Raw genomic sequence first — 6,641 nt, forward strand, 5'->3', positions numbered from 1 at the left:
GAGAAAAGTGCATTTTAGGCAGGCTAGGTGGTGAACATGATTAATTTAATTAAGCACGCACACGCACACGCACACGCACACACACAGCTCTATGAGCTGTGTGTGGGCGTGCTCTATGAGCAGTGTGTATCTTTGCTTTCAGAATGATATACACACGCACACACTGAGACTGGATTTATGTTCTATTTACAAATAAAGATTGATGAATGTGTGTATTGTGTAATTGAGCAGAGAGTGCTGGGAACATATGACTTTAACTATGTCACTATTTAACCCCCTGATCATGTGTGTTGGGTAACACTCAACGTTTTTAATTGAGGCACATAAATCTTTCAACTGTGTCCGCATCGAGCCGATTTCTGGGTTTGCTCACAACTTCTCCACGTTGGAAAACACTCGCTCTCAGTGCCAGTGATTCACCTGATTGGATCGCCTGATTCATTCAGGCAATGATTCGGACGTCACATGATTTCTTTGTCCGCACCAAAGCAAGCTTTTGAAGCAGTGGTTCCATGGAATTGTTGTTCAGGGTTTGAAGCACGTATCAAAGCATCAGTGTTGCTCTGCCATCACTAGTACATAAACCACAGTTTGAGAACCATGGCACACACAAACAGTGTAGCAGCAAGGCTCGGGATAAAAATAAAAAATATACTATATGTACAACTGATTTACTGTAAAACAAATATGACATAGGTTCCCTCTGCAGCAATGCCCTGCAATTCCATGTTCTGACAACAAATGGACCACATAGCATGAAAACCTCTGACCAGGAAAAGCCAGAAACAGTTATTTGAGAGTCTATCCAACTACCTGCTACCGCTTTATCCTCCATGTGAGGGTCACAGGGGGTGCTGAGCTAACAGGGCGATAGTTGGGGTCACAAAGAGACAAACAGTCATTCACTTTCACACCTATGGTCAATTTAGAGTGGCCAGTTTACCTAATCCCCATATTGCATGATTTTGGACTGTGGGAGGAAAGAATACCCACGCACACACGAGGAGAACATGCAAACTCCATGCAGAAAGGCCTTTGTTCCGACCGGGTCATGGACCAGGGTCTTCTTGCTGCAGTTTTTTTTGAAAGTCATATGTCTCTATAACATCTGCTCTCTATAAAATATACAGCTCCGGTTCCAGCACGGCACAGCTCGTTAGTTAGTTTAGGTTATTTTGATTTTTTGGCGACATGTCTAGGGGTGTGATGAAACTCAAAATGTCGCCCTATGTCAGCTGCAGCAGTCCCACGGCCCTCATGTGGAGGATAAAGGACAAAATACTTGGTGTCCCGTTTCAGGTACACAGAAGAAGCAGTTCAATATATCTACAACATATAACAATAACATGTTTAGGCTCATAAATTCTGTTACAATCCCAATGTTATTTCCTAAAGTAACTATTAAATAATGAAAATTCAATTAGAAAGTGAGGAAAAAATACAGAATTGTATAAAAAGAAAGAATTCAGGTTGACTCAATGATACTAAAACAACAGCATAGAACAGCAGTACAAGAAATCAACAGAATAATAATTAATAAATCAGTAATAAGGAAGAGTCAAATTAAAAGATTTGAAAGGAGAAAGTTATGTTCTGCAGCAGTCACTGTGTTATATGTACATCATAGCCTCCTCCTCATATTCACAGTATAAACAGTGCTAGTTTATGTGCTTGTTCAGGTAAATAACTGAAAAAATACACATATTTAGGCGCTTGCCACGTCAGACATCATTAAAACACAAAAATAAATTGATATCAGTGTAATTTTTAATCAACAGTCTCTGCTGCTCCTTGTATAAATGACATTGTAGTATAAACTGATATCACTGATGCAGAACAGTTTTATCTAAATTGATAACTTGACACAACTCTTCTCTCTCTTCTATCTCTACCTCACCTCCCTCTTGTCCTTTCTCTCTCCTTTGTCTCCTCTGTCATGGCTGCACAGATCTCTGCTCTCTATAATATTGTTAAGGGTTTTGCTTTAATATGCACAGCGCCTTGCGATAATGCATGTAGGGATTTGGCGCTATACAAATAAAAGTGAATTGAATTGAATTGAAGTGGAAAAAAACAAAAACAAAAATCAAACAGCGGCTTTAGAAAACTAAACAACCTTCCAAACACCATGACTGTGTTATGACTGGTGAGCTTCCTGTGGAATTTTTTAAATATATGATAATGTGACTGCTTTCATCACAGATGTTTTTCTGAATCAGCTGAATGTTGCAACACAGAGTGGAGGTGTTTGCATGAGCAGAGCGAGAGGAAGGGTTCAGCATTACAGGAGCAGTCAGACTGGCTGAACCTGTTTGTGTTTGTGTGTCCGTTTGAAGTATGTCAGTCATTTATGATCTAATGTTTGAATGACGATCATATCTGCTTCTGGTGACACAAATAAACACACGCGCATTAACACCGTCGCAAAAGCAAACCTCCAAAAGGGGACGTGAGGTTTAGTATTTCAATCAGGAAATATAAAGTGTGTGCGTGCGCTTCCCCACATCACCTGTGTGTGTCATTAAGGTGTGACAGAAGAGAGACACGCATCTGTCATATCTTATTACATAACATGTCATTTAGCAGACACTTGTATCCAAAGCGACTTGAGTACAACCAGCCAGGGGTGGAGTTGAACTTGTGACCATGATGTCTTTTGCACACAGAAGTACCTGTCTTAACCGGTGATCAGCTCCGCCTCTGTGGACGCTCGTATTGTGAGCCGGCACAGAGCAGCTTCGCTCGGCCTGTCCTGAGGACCAATCGCAGCTCTTACCGTCTCCGTTGTCCTTTGACGGAGTGACGGACACTCCAAAAATATTTTGTGCAGTCGGAGACGCCGCAGAGGCTCTGCGACAGGCTCTCCGTCGACGCAGAGGACTCTGCGTAACCTACGCAGAGCACTTTACGCAGGAGTATAAATTGGGCTTTACGTACTACTGTTTTAACTCATCAGAAATGTGACATGATTGAAACACATGCACTAACTCGGCAGCATGTGACTGGTTCTGTGAAGCTCTGAGGCAGTTTCTGTGGCAGTACTGGTTCTCTTATCAGCAGCAGATGATGATGATAACACCTGCACATTTGTGAAGGAATGAATGACACACAAACACAGAGGAGACAAAGAAAGAGGTAACAGTTGGAGATTACATGAAACACACAGATGAGGGAGTGACTGACGGTCAGAGTGGAACTGTTCAAGGTCACATGGGTCTGCCAACACATTCCTGCAAAAAGAGCAAAGTGTCCCCAACACCCCAACCCCACCCTCAGGCTGCATGTTCCACACACTCTCACTTTGTAACACGAGTCCAACCTGTCTCACTGCGCTTTATCATGAAGCTTATACATAGCACATTTGAATTAAAGGTCTAGTGTGTAACATTTAGACGGGGTCATTAGAAGAATTTGAATAGACCAATGAATAACTGTAAAAGTGTGTAACTGCTTCAAAATAAAGATTGGTTTGCTTTTCATAGCCTTAGAATAAGAATGTTATAAGTGCTGCACACTCCTTGTGTGCCCGGCTTGTGTGTGTTCAAGGATGGATTAAATGAGGAGGACTAATTTACTATGTTTGTGTGTGCAATAATGACTAATTAAACTAATCTGGAGTCAGATAACATAATCTGAGGTGAATGTATCTGTGTCTGTCACGGCTGGGTTGCAAAAGCTAACTAATAGGGACGACACATGACACACACACGCCTATCCTATATATATATATATATATGTATGTATAGGATAGGCAGATAGGCACAGCACCCCCGCGGCTGAACTCTGACCTCTGACCTCATGAGTGTTGTGATATTTAAAGCCCAATTTATACTTCTGCGTAAAGTGCTCTGCGTAGGCTACGGAGAGACTCTGCGTCGACGCAGAACCTGTCGAAGAGCCTCTGCGTCGTCTCCGGGTGCACGAAATATTTTTTAAGTGTCCGTCACTCCGTCAAGGGACTACGGAGACGGCAAGAGCTGCGATTGGTCCTCAGGACATGCTGAGCGAAGCTGCTCTGTGCCGGCTCTCAGTGCGCTCCGGGCGTCCTGACAGAGGCGGAGCTGATCCCCGCCGATAACGCCGCTGCCGAACTATAAATACGTCACATCTTAACACACACAGCACATGTTTAGACCCTAAATGGCCAATTTCTCGCCTCAAATTATCTTAAAACTGCGTTCCGTCACACAGAAAAGTGAGAAACGGCCACTGTTTCAACAACAACAGTCTCTCGCTCTCTTTCTTTCTCGGACGCCATTGCTCACTGTAGCCAGAAGCACAACAACCTTGCGCAGCGACCCCTACTGATCGGGCGGGAAATTGCAGCGAGTGTCCGTCACCACGACGCAGAAGTATAAATGCTCGAGGCGTCTCCGTGGTGACGCAGACGGATAACGCATACGCAGTCGGAGAAGTATAATGTGGCCTTAAGTGTTTGAGAGTGACGGCTGGGGGAGGATCGTTGACTTTTGTGGAGAATGACACCCCAGTGCAACACATGAGCCACTGTTATGTAAACAGCACATTCACAGTGCAAATACAGTGCATGAGGCATGATGGTGTCATCATGTCTGGGCTTGTCTCTATAAAATAGCTGGTGCTTCATCAGCAGGAAATATTTTCACGTGTAAAATTCCACTCACACCCCTCTTCCACCTCTGTTTGGTCTCTGTAAACAGAAACAAGGTAACGGTATTTGTTTGTTGTGTCCTTCATGTGAAAATGTCAAACGGTCAAAAAAAAAGGTCAATGTCAAACCTGACTTAGGGAGAGTTTGTGTGTATACAGCAGCAGCACAGGGGTGGGTGGGGACAAGAAGGGTTCATCTCGTTAACTTCTGAAACGTCCTGACATATAACAAATCACTTCCTGTGTGCAGCAAAAACTAAGATAATAATTCAGTTTTCTTGATGTCATATTAACATGCTAGGTTGAATAAATCGAGCTAGTCTTAACTAGCTAGACTAACATACCTGGATAATTTCATTCATAGTCCGATTACTCCTGCATGTATACGCTTAGTCGGACTTGGCGTCTTGTGCATGCACCAAAATGTCCTCCCTGGTGTTTGACCAGGAAGTATAAGGAGACGACATATAAACTGCAGTGCTGTTGCCAGAAAAGAACAAACAACCCGATGGCGTCGGTGAGAGCGAAAGCTACATAGAAGAGACGAGAACACACAAGCTTATAGAGAGACACAGCGCCACCTACGGAGGCGGAGTCCAACGTACATGGCCAATAAATCGCTTTTCTCCTACGTATGTATACTCAGACTCGGCAAGTTGTCCGATTGAAGTCGTATCACACACTGAGTAGTAGACTTCAACAGCACTGTGTGAACTGTTATAAGTATCTCACCAGAAACTACTTTGGTCGAAGTTGAAGTCACATTTTATAATATTACTTTCGAAAAAGTCATGACATTTACGGTACTTAAATATCAAAAGTAATTTTCTGACATAAAATGTCCTTCCTGTGTGTTTAATAATATATATGATTTATTCACAATTTAAAAATATGCTAATATTTACTTATGAGTCTTTAAATATTGCTCTACTGACCTTTTGTGTGTCTTTAATAAAGTCACCATTACTACTACTACTACTATCATTATTATCATCACATGGAGTGTGGAACAACAGCTGATGTGTTGTTTGTTGCTCTGTGTCTAATCACAGCTGATGACGCTTGATAAGCTGACATGACAGACTTCACCTACATACTGCAGAGGGACCATGTGAGAAAAGTAGGTGAAAGGTACTACTACTACTACTACTACTACTACTGCTACTACTATACACTATACTATACATTATTAATACTACTGCTGTACTACTCCTCCTCCTACCACTACTATGATAATAATAATAATAATAATAATGTATTTTGTTCTTGACTTGTAGTGTAAAACAACAGCTGCTGGGTCACGTTCTGTTTGCGCTGCGTCAAATCACGGCTGATGACGATTCATACGCTGATATAATTGGCTTCACCTAAATACTTCAGAGCGGAGCATGTGAATTAAGTAGGTGAAAGGTACTGGCTCTGTAATCTAAACACCGGTCAATAATGTTGACCTTTCCAAGTTGAACACAAAGTCAGATGGCCGTGTCCCAAATATCTGCTCCACTGCTCCACAGCTATTTATAGCAGCATCACAAAGACTCCAAGGCAAGAATGAAAAAACATAACAAAACAAGACACACAATCTCCCCGAGGTCCAAAGCAGACACTCGCACACTCCTGCTTTGTTTTGTTATTATTATTCATAATAAAAAGCTTGGGGCTACCCACGAGTGTTGAATGTGAAACTGCATCCACATTTTTACTCAACCTCTGTAAAACACACAGAGGTGTTTGCTTTCTCAAGAAAAAAGTGTCACAATCTATTCATGACACACGACCAAACTGTTGCCACACGATTGCTTTACATAAAAGCTCTGATAAAAGACCTCACAGTGCAGTGTTGTAATGTAACAAAGTACTTATTACTTACTACTTATTGTCGTGCAAAATTCACATATCTGTACTTTACTGTGTTATTTATATTTCTAGCAACCTTTACTTTTACACCGCTACATATCCTCTAACTATCTATCAAGAGTTGGTCATGGTCTGTATTTACACAGAGCTTTTCT

Source organism: Microchirus variegatus (genome assembly GCF_963457635.1).
Source record: "Microchirus variegatus genome assembly, chromosome: 7".
NCBI classification, from domain to species: domain Eukaryota; kingdom Metazoa; phylum Chordata; class Actinopteri; order Pleuronectiformes; family Soleidae; genus Microchirus; species Microchirus variegatus.